Here is a 17365-nt window from a genome sequence, read left to right on the forward strand (position 1 = left end):
AAAATGTTTGTGCAAGTCATGCTAGCAACTCCAAAAGGCCTTGCTTGAAGGCTTGGAGCTAAATGCTCATTAGCTTATTAGCATTCCAATCTTTTTTAAATACTACCATCACAAAGAGCAGCTGCTAGGAATGGCATTAGTTTTACAGGTACTTATGCAAAGGTACAATTTACTATTTATCATGATTGTGACAGTTGAAAACTTACCAATTTGTCAAATGACTGCACAATATTTGGTGGGAGTCCATGAAATAGCTGTTGAGATATTTTAATCCTCAACAAAGTGGGGGACTGACTGTTATTGCGTAATCTGCTGGTGTGGCTAAAAATCAGAATACATACATGTCAGTGTTGGCAGCATGAACATTAGCTGCATTTTCACAGCAACTGAAGCTGCTAGTCATTTGCCCTGGACATTTTCAGGAATGTTTCTAAAATCTCTGAGCAAGCATCATGTGTGACAGTGAAGCGGGACAATATACAGACAATTAACAATGAGAGAGTGGGCAAGCGAAATTGTAGAAATAGAAATATCTCGGATTGAAAACAAATATTGAAAACACACCAATGACGATGTCAGCCTGAGAAGATGTCAGGACTTTTGGGAGTAAAGGCCAACGCCAATGTTGATGTGATGTACCGAATCACGAAATTACATTATGTCCTTCATCCTGCATGCTCTATTACTGAACAATTTCTGATGTCGGGAGCGTACCTGCCCCTGACAATATCCTGCTGCAAATTTCATATGTAAAAGTCATCTTTGGAAAATGTCCAATCTTGACATTTTTTATGTCTGAAAACAGCTTGTCAAAACTGTTTTTATTACAGAACGCTCACCCTTCCCCACCTCTGTCTTTGATATTGCCACCATTATTGTCCATCTCCCACAACCCTTCGCCACCCGTTCTCTCTTTCTTTTTATGGTTGTTTCCTGCACAGCCCCTCTCTTTCTTCAATATGGCAACTCTTATGGGCTTCTTGGGGCTGGTCTTCTCATTCTGTCAGATAGATATCAATCTCAGGGGAGTTAGGGGAGTCCCTCTGTCACTTTAAGAAATGCCTCTGGCAAGAAGAAACTGATTAGTAGTGCTGGCAGCCAACCACGTGGAGTGCTGTGAGGAGTCTGAAGCCAATGAGAAGCTCTCCTGGGTGGAGGTTACAAAAGCAGTCTGAACCCAATGACTCAGCAAAGTTGGGTGCGTGTGAGATGACACTTTGCAGCGATTTAAAGGGCCAGCATGCCAGCTCGCAGCTCTCAGGAGGAAGCTGAAAAATGCATCTCCAAAATCAGGCCAAGTGTCGACTCCCTCCCCCCTGTGCAGATCACAAAGGTATGTGGCCCAGGTTGTTTTGCAGTGTTGCCGGTAAAGGCCGAAAAGAGTACATCACAGGGCTACACCCTCCTTTTTCCCCTAGAGACAGAGCTTGACTATGTTTTGGTCACTGGAACATATGGGTGTTGTTGCAGAATTACCCAGTGCAATCTTTGCTGAGAACCTAATGCTTAAATAAGTGTTGTCACATCACATTTTGTCATCAAAGTTTCTCACAAATTGTATAATTCTGGGTAAGCAGAGGGCTGTTTACTGAGAGATCATAGTATCCAACAACAAATGGAGGATTCTGTCTTTCTTTCTTTTCTCCACACGCGCGATTAGGATCTACTTCAAACTTTGCATGTGTTGGGCTGAGGACGTGCTGTAAAGTATTTGGAGGAAGAAATAGAAAATAGAAAAGCATTAAATTACAATCAATAAACAAGCGGTAGAAGACCTACACAGGATCATCTGAAGTGTGGGAGTATTTGGTCAGCACTGGAGCTCTGCAAATTGGAAAAATACTTGTCACAGCTTAAACTGAAGCGTCCCAGAACTCTTTTTTTATTAAGATAATAAATTCGCAGAACAAGTAAATTATTCACTGCCGTTGTTGCAATGGTAACGTAATGTTACACCGTGCGTCATCTGATATTGTTATATCTTGCATATTTTCTCTTTCCTGAAACAGCAATTTATTTGTGAGAAAATAGCTTGAATTCATTTGAAAGACTTTAACTTTCCCTTGTTGATGCTAAAATTCATGTGCCAGTGATTATTTTACTTCTTTATTACTTCAGTGATAAAATGAATCCATGTCATGGTGATCAAATTTCTATCAGCCATTCAATTAATCTTTACTCAACAGAAATAGAACATTATAACTGTAATGAAGGGGAGGAGTTATGGCATGTCTGTTGTATTGAATTGCATTAATGTTATATTAAGGTCTACAAATAGATTAGCAATTGAGTATATGGGTCCAGAATGTTCTGATCAGGTATCTGTTTCTGTTATTATTGTTATTAATATCATAACGCAACAGTGACATGGACAATAGAAGACCATAATAGGATAATTTAATAAAATCTTGATCTAACAGTGCAGTAGTTTTAAATAGATAAATGGCTGAACCTAATACCTTTAAGTTCAATCTTGAATATTTAATGTCTAACCTACAACACCCACAACAATATATCATCTACAACTGCTGCAAGTTCTGCAACAATGAGACCAATTTAACTGCTAAAATATCCTGCATTGCAGTGTTTCCCCTCAGCACTACAGAAACACTACACCTACACACCAGGTTTTTCTTAGGCAGGCAACCTTGTATGATTCTTCAGTTCCAGGAGCTCAGTTGGAAGCTAAGTTCAGTTTCAAATTGATGGTGGCTATGAATGGAACACCATGTCATGACAGTTGTTAATTTAGTTTTGAACCTGATTCATATTTTAAGTCATTCTCTGGAGAATATCACTCTAAAGATGGGTTTCGTTCCCCACAATCAGAATCTATCTCATCCTCCTCCCTCTATCAGTTTCTTCAAATAAGACCAGCCGAGTCCTGACAGTGGAACAATGATTTGTAGCTGATAATGAGTTTGCCCTGTCAGGTCTGATATAGATTGAATGACCCACATTATGATCTGGTCAGGCACTGTTCCTTCCTCCTCTCGATACTCTAACACTGAGCAGTATTGTGAATAAGTAAGGCCTGAGAGCAGCAGTGAATCTTCCATTAGGCCAAAAGAGAAGTATACTCCTCTTGTACTGAGTATTGTACTGTTCAGGCCTGCAACCGTCAGCATAGCACATCCCACCACTATGACATGACAGGGGCTATATATATACATATATATATATATATATATATATACTATGGTGAGCAGTAATTCAGCAACTGCATCCATCTCCAGCATCCTAGCTAAGACTACATTGAAGGGGCCTCTTAAAGACACAGTTCACAACTTAATTTCATTAAAAGTATAGGTATTCAGAGATATATGTCTAGGTGGTTTCTTGGCTGGTCTCTGCCATTGAAATTGGGTGAGGAGTTCTGACATACGGAGGGACCTAGGAACTGCGGCTGCTTCACATGGAAAGGAGACAGTTAGGGTGGTTAGGATGTCTCCTGGGCGCCTTTCATTTAAGGTTTACCAGGCAAACTCAATCGGGAGAAGACTCCAGGGTATACTCAGAACCTGCTGGATGGACTACATATGCCATCTGGCCCAGGAATGCCTCAGGATCAACCTGGAGGAGCTGAGAAGGTTGGCTTGGAAGAAAAATATAAAGAAAATGCTACCTGGCCGTGCCTTCCTCCATGACATAAGCCCAAATAAACAAAAGACAATGGATGAATGGATGAATGGATTGTTTTTTGCAATTGGATAAATGAAGACTACAGCTACTACTATCAGATCAGTAAAGGTAATTTTTTGCCATTAATAGCTCTACCAAAGAAGGCTATAAGTTGTTTTGGCTTAATGAGCTCTCAGTAGCATCATCATCACTGCCATCTGATCAGATGTGTGACCAAAGAGAAGCATCCAACCATTAGTATGATGTGTCCAGTGATCGTTTCACTTGCCCCTTGATAGACAAAGTAAACCCATCCCTGGTGTAAGTGGTGCATTGGGAGAACTAAGCTGGGGATGTGCGGAAATGACCCCAGCTGTTTTGAAGATAGTAGGCATAGCACATCACTTTTTACCACTTCTTCAGTTAAGAGCCAATAATACTAATTAAGACCAAAGACAGACAGGTGAATCCTTTGGCCAAATATCAGCAGACAGAAACACAGTTTCAGTTTCTGAAAAGTAATAATCCCCTGCTAGCAACATGAGCACTTAAGCTAAAGTGGTGCCATTTCGAACACCGGCAATATGGAGTGTACAGTTTTACTGCTGTAACATGAATTCTTTAAAATAGAATTGTTGAATATCTGTAGATTCTTTTCAGCAAATTCCCCAACAAATATGAGAATGTTTGCTAACTGGGATAAAGGAGACCTTAACGTGACACAGATAAAAAAAAAAAGTTGAGTTGTTCAAACTTGTTAGGCAACCAAAGTAATGTTATGAATGTTAAAATGTTATGAATGTTAAAATCAATATTTACACAAGACTTTTTCTTTATTTATTCATACCCACAGATGACTGGTCACACAATAGTCATTACAGTAATGCTGTTCCCAACGGATTAGACAATGGTCCAATGTACTGTCTTCCCTCGTTGTGCCCGTTGTACTCTTACAGTCAGTGAACTGTAACAGCTGCCCTTGCGCAACGTCACCTGTCTACATTGATGTTTGTTCCAGGTTCCAATATTCACACTTGAACTCTGAACCCTAAAGTCATCATACACTTTTTTCCACAGATGAAGGCAGAGAGAGAATCAGGTGTTCTTTATTGATTCATCTGGTGTTCAGGATTAACTATTTGGAAATGTTTTTAATGCATTGTCACAATGAGCATGAACCTCTGAACTACAGGATGTAAAGTGGTACTTTGGGCCTTGTGTCTCCTGTTGTAACATTCTCCTACTCATTACCCTCTACTCCCATCAGCAAACAGGGAACTATGACCCCTTTGCATTGCATGTGAGGGAGAGGAGTCCACGGCAATGTGCAGTCGTGTCTGAATTTCCAGAGAACAGCATTTACACAAGGTTTATCTTGGTTGCCACATGCAGCACCAAGGCCTTCTTACTGATATGATTGGCCTTGCTGGTGGAAAAGAAACACATTATCCTCTGTCAGTCTGAACCAACCTGCGCTTTTTTTCTAAACAACCTTATTTGTTTGACGCCCATAATGACTAATGATAACAGTAAGTTAAATACAACTCCCTTTCACAACAAAGAAAAAAAAAATGACAGGGTGAGTGTTGCTGAAGCTAATAGGTGGAGACAGGCTGGCAGAACAATGGCTGCTGAAAGTGATGACTTCACTCTGAGAGGGAGACTTTGAGAGAACCCATGTTAGTGGAAAGTGGTGGCTACTGTTTGCTGACAGGACACTCTCGGACACTTTCTTTTGCTCAGGGTCAAACTGGCAGCGCTTGTTTTTTTCCGACTCAAATATAAATTCAACCAAAATATCTTGCTTCATTTCATAATAAAATGTAACTCTCATTGGATTGGTTTGTGTCAGTCAGTTAGCCCCTGCAGTAATACTCTGACATGTCTGCTGTGCATGCTGTGACACCATGTGACAGCACTGCAGCGGGCACACCAGAGAACCGCCTCAGCTGTAACTGTCACTCGGTTTTCCAACATGCACATTTACAGATCAATAACCTCTTACATAACATTATGGTTTGGACTGGAGGCCAGATTCCAGCTGTCTGGAACATGTGACAGGGCTGTGACTGCGTTGACCCACATTTTCCCTTCCTCCCTCCCTACTTCCCTCCCGCTATCCATCTCCTCTTCCCACCATGTGCCTCCATTAGTCCAGACCCCTCTCTCCACACCCTCCCACCCCTCAGGAAAGCAGTCTTGTAAGGCACTCAGATCCAGTGTTGGTCAGGCCTAGCGATATGCTCAGGCATGCAGCCAGACAGAATGGAAAACACACAAGAAGAATAGCTGATGGCTGAGCAGCACAGTGTATAAGGAAAATGTTAGATTTTTGTCTGGTATTCCTGACAGATACAGTGTTGTGGCGTGATGCTGTTGCTGAAACCTCTTATTATCTGCAGTCATGTGTTAGCTCCATTGGGTCAACTTGTTTTCTGTCTTCCTGCGAGTTTGATGAAGGGTTAATATCAATCTCTTCTCTGTGCATTCAGAGGAGCGAGCGCTGTGGGATGTATTAGCTAGTCGCAGTGGGGGTAAGTGTAGGGAGGTGGTTATTCTGCATTCACACAAATTCTCTCAGCTGTGTTTGAAGAATAGAAAATGACTCACATTTTTCCAACTTGGGTGTATACAAGTATTTGGCAGAGGGGTTACCCCTAGTGCCTTATAGCTATATTATCTATAGCTAAGATTGTTTTTTCCTGTTATGTATTTCACAATATATGGTACACACATTGACGATTTGTCTCAACTTCCTCTATTTTATATCAAATATAACTAATTAGTAGCAAACTTAATGGAACATTTTGCACTCTAGCAAATACCAGTGTGATAAGTAGTACATCAAATGACAGAAACCATCTCTGAGAAAAATGTATGTCTTGTCATTCACTTTTGGGGAGCTTCATGTTGTCCATCCTCCTATACAGGCTATGATTTAGAGCAGTTTGTTAACAAGTGAATTATGGGGGCATAAAAACTGTGTAAAGCTCCTTTGACCTGAGTTAGCGTTTAATATATCTTATTAAATGATCCAGCCAGTGATGGTGGCAGACATTTTTTTCAGGTTTTACTGACACAATTTCAAATGGCAGCTGTCAGAAATCCCTTATGTCTCCAACTCAAAATGAAAACTGTGCGGCTGATAAGATGAGGTTATCTGACTGAGTAATACGATCAGAATGACATCCAGTATTAGCTTTTACTAAAGGATGAGAAATATACTGTGCCATCCAATAACAGGAAAGCTGCTTGCTGTCAATGCGGTCAGGCTAACACTATCTGTTTATGGTTAGAATGTACATCCTAAGTGCTAAAGCCTCAATTTCTTCCTGTGCTAATTACAGAATAAAGGATGTGTGGGTGTGACAGGTCCTTGGAGAGGTTTAAGCTGGGCTCAGTAGCAAGAACAAATAACCAGCATTATGGTCCGTTCTACTGCAGATGAATTATATGTCATGCACTAATAAACAGCTAATTACGTTTGCTGCATGCACTTATTACAGTGATGCAATGTTTTTTCTAATTAGAGGTTATTCGATTTATTTAATTGTCCAACAAGAATGAAGTTGTATTAGTGTGATTCTTTATTTGTCTACTGTTTGTCCAGTTTTCAGATTTTGTGTTCATTGTGTTCAAGGTGTAGGGGCTGTAGTGAAAACTCATATTTCAATACACAACATAACCTTATTGTGTCTTCAGCAGAGAGTATCTTTTTGTATCTGTGTTTGGGCAACACACACACACATACACACACACACACACACACACACACACACACACACCCACACACACACACACACACACACACACCCACCCACACACACACACACACACACACGCATATACAAGCAGGCCTGCCCCATGACTTCAGTGGACATTAAATTAATTTGAAGTCCCCATGATGTGACTGTTTATACTGGGTAAATAGGTCTCCACAACATGAATAACACAGCCTAACCCAAACCATTAGCAATTCATGTGTAACCCTAACCTTACCCAGGAGCTCAGAAATGACGGTTAGCCTAACTAGCACCAGGCTTTGGTCCAATGCGGTCCACTGGTCCTGACAAGGTCAGTGTTTATGATGGAAAAGGGTACAAAACAAGTACAGAGACACACACACAGACACACATACAGTATTCTGGACACTCTTTGGCATAATCCATTGCCTTGCCCCTTACGCAAACCTTAGCCTACCCAACACAAGTGCCTACCCATAACCTTTATTCTAACCCTAAGCTAAACCTTATTCTTACCCTAACCCTAAGAGTGAGTCTCAATGTCCGTCCAATGTTATGTGATGTTCCTAACACGAACAATCAGACAGAATTACAGTATGAGACAGAGTTTGGGTGAGGTGAACTCCATCCTGGTTTCCTGCCACATTAACCTGTCTGACTTCGCATTACACTAAGCTGATTAAGTCACCACTCATGTTCTATTTAAGTGTTTCACTCAAACATCCTCTGCCGAAGTGCATGTGTCTGAATCTCCTTCATATATATATCTATGTTTATATCCATATATCTCAGAGGCTGAGTGGTGATTGTTCTCAGAGCTGAGCGATCCTTGTCCATGCTGGGTGTATCAGCGCATAACTAGGCAAACCAGTCGAGGCTTTTCAGCACATAATCATGACTCATCCTGAGAGACACATTCACTCGAACATATCTCAATACTCGACATACAAACACCGAAGCTCTGATTCTCTTCTCTATGAATTTATCTGGTTTCTATGTCATTTGCTAGCTACAGTATGTGGGTAATTAGAAGAATGTGAATTGCAGTGGGCCCGCAGTAAGGTCTTTGGGAAGTAGCTGTGACTCATCAGGCTTGCTTCCTGCTTCTATAAATAGCCAGTTATTCACTAGATTGAACACGATGAACCAATAAGACGACAGAACCATCTCTTTTTTCAATGTTTTCTGGAAACCTAAGGATCTGTCTATGACTTTTTCGTTTCCTATTTAACAGAAAAGAGTGCTTTATAGATCCAGTATAAGAATTGATTAAGAGCCTTTTATTATCCAACCTGAGGCTGCAGTTTGAAAAGGATAGGGACACTTTCTGCAGCAGGAATCTTGATAAAGGATATTGTTGACAAAGATCTTTGGGTTGTTTATATAAAACATTTCTTTAACCTTATATAAGCGTAATTTTACTTAGTTTCCCTCATAGTTTCAAATCCACAGTCAATCACGTTCTCTCATTTGTCTTACCAGCTCCAGCTCTTTCGTTTAATAGGAAATAAAAACATTAAAGCTTCCAGAAGTTATCCAATGTAACTTTTTGCACATGATTGCAAATCAAAAACAGTGACATTCTGAGGCCATGCGACTTTCTTACACTCCCGTGAACGGAAAGCGGAGACCTGGGGGGAGAAGAAGAATGTGAGGAATGAAAGAATGGGGGCAGAGGAGAAGGGCAGGGTGCCACCACCACCGCCACCGCCCCCGCTGCACGCCGAGATGGTTGGTTGGGTGTTAGTAGTGGTGCTGGTTGGTGTGTGGGTGTGCAGAAGGACAGCCAAATGGACTGTGATGAGACGCATAAGTGAAGGAAGCTAAGGAGAGAGGCTGGTATTTTGCTGGAGGTTTGGCTCTCGCACAAAGCACTGCAGCCACACGCTCCTCTCATGTCTCCACATCCAACATCTTGCTCCTATATTTGCATCCAACCTCTTATTTTTTCACTCTCTTCCTTGCCAGTGCTTCCCTCCACTCCCTTTTCCTCTGTCTCCTTCCCCATTCCTCGCTTTCTACTCACCCCTCTGCCTCTCCTCCTCACTCTTTCCACTTTCATTTCCCTTGTTGTCTCCCGATTTCCCTTCTCCGGTTCTCGCTCAGTCCGTCCTCACTCCCGAGCTCCCCTTCAGTCCCCATCTGTGGCCTTCGTCAGAGCCGCCTGTAGCAGAGACAGACACCAAGGGCAAGGAGACATTGCCCAGGGACGCCCTGCTATCGCCCACTGATATGATGGTTTTAGACTGAAAAATCGAAGAAGGAATCTTTTATTTCCTGGCTGAGCATCTTAAGACAGCTTCAGTTTCATGTGTGTGTCTTTATCCGTGATTGTTTGTAGAAAAGAATGCATCCTGGATTCCATTTTGAAAGCAGCTGCTCTCAGGCTGTTTGCTTATGTAAGCCTGTACTGTAAAACGCAGCAGAACAAGAACAAACTGGCTGCCCGGGACAAAGGCCCGTCTGATGTGAGTGTGCGTGTGTGTGTGTGTGTGTGTGTTTGTCTGTTTGCGTTTTAGGAGACACAAAATGAGAGAGGCAGAAGATGAAAATTAGAGTCACCGAGTCCTCCGGAGATTAGAGCGCTGTATGGGTCACACTGTACACGGCCGGTGCGCTGCGGATGAGGGGAGAGATGAGCCCCACTGTGCCCTGGTAGGTCACCTGCTGCTCTCCGGCCTTCAACTACTACTGGCCTCTCACACATCACACTCACTTGCACAAGACTCCACGGGTTGCACAAGCAGAGGCAAAGAGACGGAGGGAAAACAAGATAGCATTACAGGCAGAGAGAACAGGAATACAAATGAGTGGAAATCAGAGAGTTTGATGTACCTCTCCAAACGGAGCCCTTTAAACATGCGCAGTTTCCTGTGACTGTGTATCTTTTACAGTCACAATCTCCTTCCGCCACAGACTTGGTTCACGAACCACGTTTCCTAATTTTACAGTAAAATCCTAATTTTCGTTCCAAGTGGAGGGTGCTGATCTGCAGATCGCTCATTCTTGTGACACATACACAGTCATAACATTGTTCGTTTTTTTTTTTGAGTGGAAAAGCAGAAATAACTCGACACGGTTTAAGTGGTCGCACGTGACAATCATTTCAAAGATGAAACGCGTTACAAAAGGCAACATTTTATTCCGCTGATTTGTTTGAAGGGCTTCTTTATTAAAGCAGCTGGCAGGTGACTATTGTCCTATTCTCTTATCTAGAAAGATGCTTTGCTTTCTATTTGCCAGGGAGGTTTGGAATGTGTGCAGAGACAGTTGGGCAGACCAGGCTAACTGCCGTGTTGCATTAGATCTTTCAGTGTTAGCTGACTCCAATTTAGCCTGAAGGAGAGGTGGTTACCTACCAGCAGCCGCAGATTATACATAGAAGAAGGACATGCATACACACGCAACATGTGCAGACCCGGACACACGCACTCACATGCTAACAAGCAACATGAATGTCTTTGTCCCCTCTCATGTCCCTCACTCATGTCTCCATTGTCCCCTCTCTCGCCCTTTTTCAGGCCTCAAACAACAAAACGACACCACCACACATCCTCCTACTGGTGGCTACGCCGAGCCGAGCGGCCCTGCTCCTCGCCAGCGTATAGCCACACCCAGTGTAACCCTTGTTGTAATGTGACAGCTGAGGAATTTGCCGCAGGTTAGCCACAAATACTTGCAGCCTGAGTCCGGGATGCTCGCACGTCACCGGTGGTGTAAATGACAGGAAAATTGCTGGGAGTCCGGCCTGCTGCAGCTTTTTGGACAGTTGCAGATGCTCAAATAAACATTTTTGAGATACTTGCATTAGTAAACAGATTCTCTGAAACTCAAAGATTTTGCATAATTTGACTGTGAGATAGTTAGGACTGGTTTTCATTTGAATGCTTTTAGAGGAATATTTACTGTAGCATGTTGTCACTTGTATCAGGAAATATGAGTTGTTGTTGCCTGAGGTGGTTCAGATACAAATTCTGTAAAGAAAACTGAAAACATATTTACTTAACAAGAACAAATTCATGTTCAATGTGTGAATAGAACAGCACTTCGACACATTGGAAGCCACATGACCATAAGGTCTGTGAACCGATGTTGTGCAGTTGAGTCTGGAAAGTTTGAGCTTCATGCATTTTAAAGTTGCTTGATTTTACACTTCCTCCATTTTCTTCAGGTTAACTCAAAACGACTTGTACATGTACTGCGTGTTAAACCTAAAACATTGTTTGAGAACATGTCTCCTCATACTTTCTGATGACCTTGGCATTAACCAGTTGATCAGCTCAGATTTACACCAGCATTTAATCTACTAAATCTACTAAAGCTGAAAGCTCAACAATCTGCCCTTGTGGAAACCTGGCACACACAGAACAGAAAAGAAGTTTCGGGATGTATTGCATTTTAACTCCACTGCATTCAATATTATTGAAATGTATTTTAACTCTACAGGTGCAGCATACTTATTTGATATGAGTTCAAAGAAGGTATATGAATTGTTCTGTGTTATAATTGTTCTGCTTCTCTTCAATTAATTCTCTCTTCTCATGTCCTGAATTGGAAATTGGGTTATGTTGCTGAATGTAAGACATCATTTCTCTCTTCATTGGATTTTCATTTTTGTCTTGTCGTGCTTTCAAGGTTCTTATTGACCTCCTCTTGCATTGTGCATTTTCCGATTCTGCAGAATGTCAGTCCTGCGAGCTCTGACACGCCACATGTGGCTCACTGTCCATTATCAGGCCATCAATATCTATTGAGTGATGGGCTAAAAGCAGACACAAACTGATGAATCTCTGTCAAACCTTTTTCAGATACTATTTGATGTGCTTTTTTTGTGATCAACAATTGCACAAACATACAATGCTTTTCCAGGGCTGTTTAATTAGATTTTACTGCAAATAAGTGTCAACATTAAATAAACACTAAAGTGGGTATAATATCATGATCAGAAAGGTCACAATAGGTGAGCATTTAAACTGAGGCTCAACCACACAGCAGGCTAACATGCGAATGAGCTGCAAGGTAAACTGTCAAATAAGATGATGTGACACAAATGCTGACACACTTCAAACAAAGGCTTCAATACCACAAGATAAGAGACAAACTACAAATACAGGACACCATCCCATACTGAGAAATATAAGAATAAAAAAAACTGATCATAAAATCCAATTATGAGGAACTAGCAACAATCCCCTTATGAAAAATACTTAGTGACTAAATCATAACCTCCTCGTTGGAGATGATTCTCAAAAGATTGAAAAGATCTCATTTTTCTCAAAAGATAATTTGAATTCAACTAAAAGTTTTTCTTGCTCAGACACAAAAGCTCCTTAATGACACATTAGTCTGTTCACACGGCACATTTACACATAAAGGTGCTGTCTTTGTGCTCCTCATGTCTCCTCTGTCAATATCAGCAACAGACATGCACATGAAACTATATCTCCCTTCAATCAATTTCATTATTTGGCTTGTTATGCAACAGTTTGAACTAATCAGTTGGCGCTAAACAGCTTAGTTTGTTCCTCTTTCTTCACTGTGGAGTCACGTGACTCAAAGTAACCTTTGTAACACATTTCATGAATGCACAATATACCCGGAACATGACTCCGCACAACTAAGGATCCATTTTGGATACGCAGCAAATTAAAAGCTCAGTCAGAAAGTTTTAACTTCTTCCCATCCGTCTGCACAGTAGTCTTTATGGACATACAGTATGTGTGAGCTGAGTCAAATTTCAATGACTTGGCAGATATCTATTTTAACTGCCAGCTAAATTTATTCCCCATGTGCTGAGCTCTAATTTTAAGCGAGGTGCTAAATATACAGACAGTTTCCAAGCCAAAAGCAGAGATAGCTGCGTCATTGTGTCTGTGAGAGCAGAGTCAACCCCTGGAGGAGTCGGAGCGTGGAACACGCCACAGAGAAACCTTTGTTGATGCTGCCATCTATGGGCCAACATCAGAAGAGGAAGAGGATGAAGAGGAGACGGAGGAGGAGGAGGAGGTCTCCATGGCGACGTTGGATGAGATGCTTAGATAATTTGGATGAGCAAGTAGGTCAAGTGGTCTTGATAAGGCATCATAGAAAAGGCAGACAGACCTATTTAAAGGGTTATGAATGTAAAGAAGTGTTAAATAACGATGTGACTCAGAGGTCTGCAGTGATTAAATGTATTATCTTCATTATTTATCTTCCAAAGCTTCTTTATAATGTCAGGGGCTAAACAATGTTCCGACTAACTTTTAAATCAAATTAACATTATAACGGCTTAATAAACCAACTATCTATGCCATTATATATCATATTACAATCCATGTAGTTTCTATTTGTCCCCATCATGCCATAATCTTACAATACTTACTAATACTGTACATAATCAACTAAAATAAGTGAAAGTATATATTAAATTCATAAATACATAATGATGCTTAAAGTCTCCTTTTTTAAGAAGCATCAATGAATGGGTCGTAACATGCTATAACATACTAGCAAGCAGATAGGATTTTTAACAACTCCCATAGATGGAGGCTGTTATATAAGATAATGAGGACGTTATAATATAGGAAATACAACATTAAATGTTATTATTATTATTGTTGTTGTTGTTGTTGTTGTTCCTGAAAATGCCCCTGTAGCTGCTTACAACCTCAATATATTAAATACATGTTTGTTTATTCACAGAGGGACTTGAAGTAAAGTGATCCACAAGATGGCGCCCATGATCAAAGTAGCTTTCAACTGTATCTCTCCGGCTGTACTGAGAGTGGGTATTTAAATGATTTAATTTCATACGCCGGTCTCTTAAGAGAACAACATTTTAAAACAGGAACAAGATAATTGATCCTGACGTCATCCAGAAACGATACCAGATTAAAACACAAAAGGAAGAAATTGTTTATTACATCAGCAGGAATTGACTCAAACCCTCACTCACGTAACAGTCCAGGACTGACATACATTTCTCTCATTGTTATCTCATCAGAAGGTGAAAGGTTAAACAACTAGAAGAAGGTTGTGGTAAAACACTTTCGAATCTATAGGACGATAACGATTTCAGATGTGAAACCGGCCTCTGTCCGACACTTGCCTATATAATCCCCCCCAACACCGATTAAAGTAATTATTGTGGCGGATCTGATAAAAATTTAACAAGGCTGATTTTCTCTGATACAGTTGACTGGACTATCTCACACAAGACTGTAACCTTATTGAAATAAACACGATGTGGCAAAATCAGTTTATAATCCCTCTGAACTGTGTTGTGGGAAATACTCCATCAGAAATACAGCAGGGTTTCCAACTCAAATTATAATGAAAAGACTATTTGTTTTATAAAAAGTAAATATCCCACTAAACGTATATGTTAATGAGGGTTTATTCAGTTTTTTTCATGTGCTAAAAACTGATGCCCACATTCAACTCAACTCTGTATGTCAAGGATAATAATCAAGTTTTCATGCTGAGCATTGGAGCTGCAGAGCCAACATGTCACACAGAATTAACATCAGCCAAAATGGATATACCACAGAGGAGCGACCTTTTCATAATAAACAGAAAACTGAGAGTCACATAACAAAAAGGAACTATCTCTGGTGTTTTATCTAAGTTATACGAGGATGTAAGCACCAGATATACCAAAAGTCCTCCACTATAAACACCACCACTGCTCAGTATATCTCTTACAGAGGAGCAGGGCCAACAACGAAACATGAACACTCCTATTCCTCGCTGGCTGATTATCATCCAGACTATAGTACAATTTAACTGTCAGTGACCCAAAGCTGGACATCTGGTTCGTATTATTGTTGGCCCGCTGGTTGCTATGATCTCTCTGATTACTTTTAGTTGTGTTGGCTCCAAGGAGACATCTGACAACGTAACACTTTTTAGCAAAAATGTCTCTAACGTGACTGTACTAACTCTCTGGCAGTCCAGCTATTTTCTGTTAAATCAAAGCAAAAACACGAACACTCCAGCAAAAATATACGGTAGATTTTCTTGACGAACTCTAGTTTAAGAGTTGGATCCTTTACAATTGACACTTTCAGGATTGATCTACTATGCTGAGCAGTTTCGAGGGTTTTGTTGCTCTTGATCCTCAATGAATTTAGGTTAGATTTTGGGGAGAGTGGTTTCGAGCTTCAAAGACAGCCAGTGAAAATGCAATAAAGGGATACTTCACCCAAAAGTGAAAATTATCTCATTAACTACTCACCACTATGCAGATGGAGGGGTGGGTTAATTGTTTGAGTCCATAAAACACTTTTGGAGTTTCAGGAGTAAACAGCATTGCAGCCAAATCCAATACAATTGAAGTAGGCACTTCTTCAAGTGTAAAACAACAGAATAAAACAGAAAACGCCTCCATACTGCAAAAGTGATCTCAACCAGGTGCCTGTAAGATTTAAAGACAAGTTAAATTTGACTTGAAACTGCATCATCTACACCATGTTTTCAGCCTAAATGTTCTCTGATATTGTTCTGCGTAAGTGAGCCTGTTTAGCGTGAGCTGAAGTGGAAATATTGGCAACTGTGAGATTAATGCTGAAAGAGCTGCTGTGTATCAAAGCACAAGAAGAGGACAACCATGAAGCAAACACAACTGACTCAGGTTCATGTATTTTAAGTTTGTTTGCTAGGTATCAGCTACAGCATGCAACTTCGCCACTAGATTTCACTGAATTTCACACACTGAACCAACGTATGCATTTCAAAATCGCAGAGACAGTTTCATCCCCCAGGCCATAAGACTTTTAAACTCCTCTGAACTGCAATAACTCCACCAAACTAGCACTGTGACATATTTGCATATTTGCACCATTGCACTATTGTTGTTTTATTTTCTCTTCAGCTGTTTTTATATATATTTAGATATATGTGCTTTATTTTCTATTTTAAATTTTGATGTTCTATTTTATTCTATTTTATACTATTACTATTTTATTTTTTAGGTTATAATTACTAGAGCATTGCTAGAAGAGAGGCTGTGACTCAAGCATTTCACTGCCAGCGACTGCTTAATGTTATTGTTGTGCATTTGATAATAAAAAAAAAATAATCTTGAAAAACTCTTTATTCCTGCTGAGATTCTAATGCAACAATCACTGTGAACGTACAGGAGGAAACACACATCAACAAATCCCCAATTAAGCTTGTACCTCAATTTAGTCAAACCCTTGATTAAGTATAATCAAAGTGATGGAAATGTCAGTGTCTCCGTTGATTGAATATCCTTCATTTTAATTAAATCAGTCGCCGAACATTGAGGCACTGAATTGAATAAGCAAATAAGCAAAAGGGCAATTCAATCCTAATGGATTAATTTGCTTGGGGCCAATGAAACAGTTTCTACTTTTGGACATAAATTATGAAACGTAATGTCAACAACAAAACAGGACAGGTTGTGCGAAGCCTTTTTTTTCAGTGTCCCCCTGAAACCCCCCCCTTTCTCAGCATGTGCTGTCCACAAGTATTTAGAGGTGTAAGGCACAGATGCTAGTCTTTGGTGCATGCTTGCAGTCTACCTATGTTCTCTATATGCATACTCTAGGACTAATGGTCCTGCTCCTAACAAATAACAATGTGTGCAACATCTGGAGTGTGTGTGGTTTGTGAGTCTTGTATTGTCTTTGTGAAGTCTTTATTATGAATCCAACCTAATACTTACAAAAAAAGAGTTTAAAACAAAGAAGAACAAAGTTTGATCAAGACTGAAAAATTGACAGTGAAGAGGATAAAATACATCTGCACTCCCCTGTCCCCTTGTGGATTGTTATGTCATTACAGTCTTCAGGCTTGAAAGGTCTACATTATTTAACAATGCCAACAAAGTCAGTAGAATGTGTACTAGAAAATGTATAGGAAATGAGATAAAAGGTTTTTATGTTTCAAGCTCCAATTTTTGAAAATCAGATTTTCAAAAATACTCCATATTTCAGTTGAGTTTAGAATGAGCCATATCTTTTTTATCTTAGTATCCCTCTTTCCCTCTTAGGTTA

General features: G+C 40.4%; 1 long non-coding RNA gene across 1 annotated transcript; it reads left to right on the forward strand.

The window, feature by feature from the left end:
- Positions 1-1231: 1231 nt before the first annotated feature.
- On the forward strand, positions 1232-12333 carry LOC133952241 (uncharacterized). Its single transcript, XR_009920528.1, has 3 exons — positions 1232-1333; positions 9884-10019; positions 10886-12333. It is a non-coding gene; the product is annotated as an uncharacterized LOC133952241 (long non-coding RNA).
- The last annotated feature ends 5032 nt before the right edge of the window (positions 12334-17365 follow it).

The sequence above is a fragment of the Platichthys flesus genome, chromosome 4, assembly GCF_949316205.1.
Source record: "Platichthys flesus chromosome 4, fPlaFle2.1, whole genome shotgun sequence".
Taxonomy (NCBI): Eukaryota; Metazoa; Chordata; class Actinopteri; order Pleuronectiformes; family Pleuronectidae; genus Platichthys; species Platichthys flesus.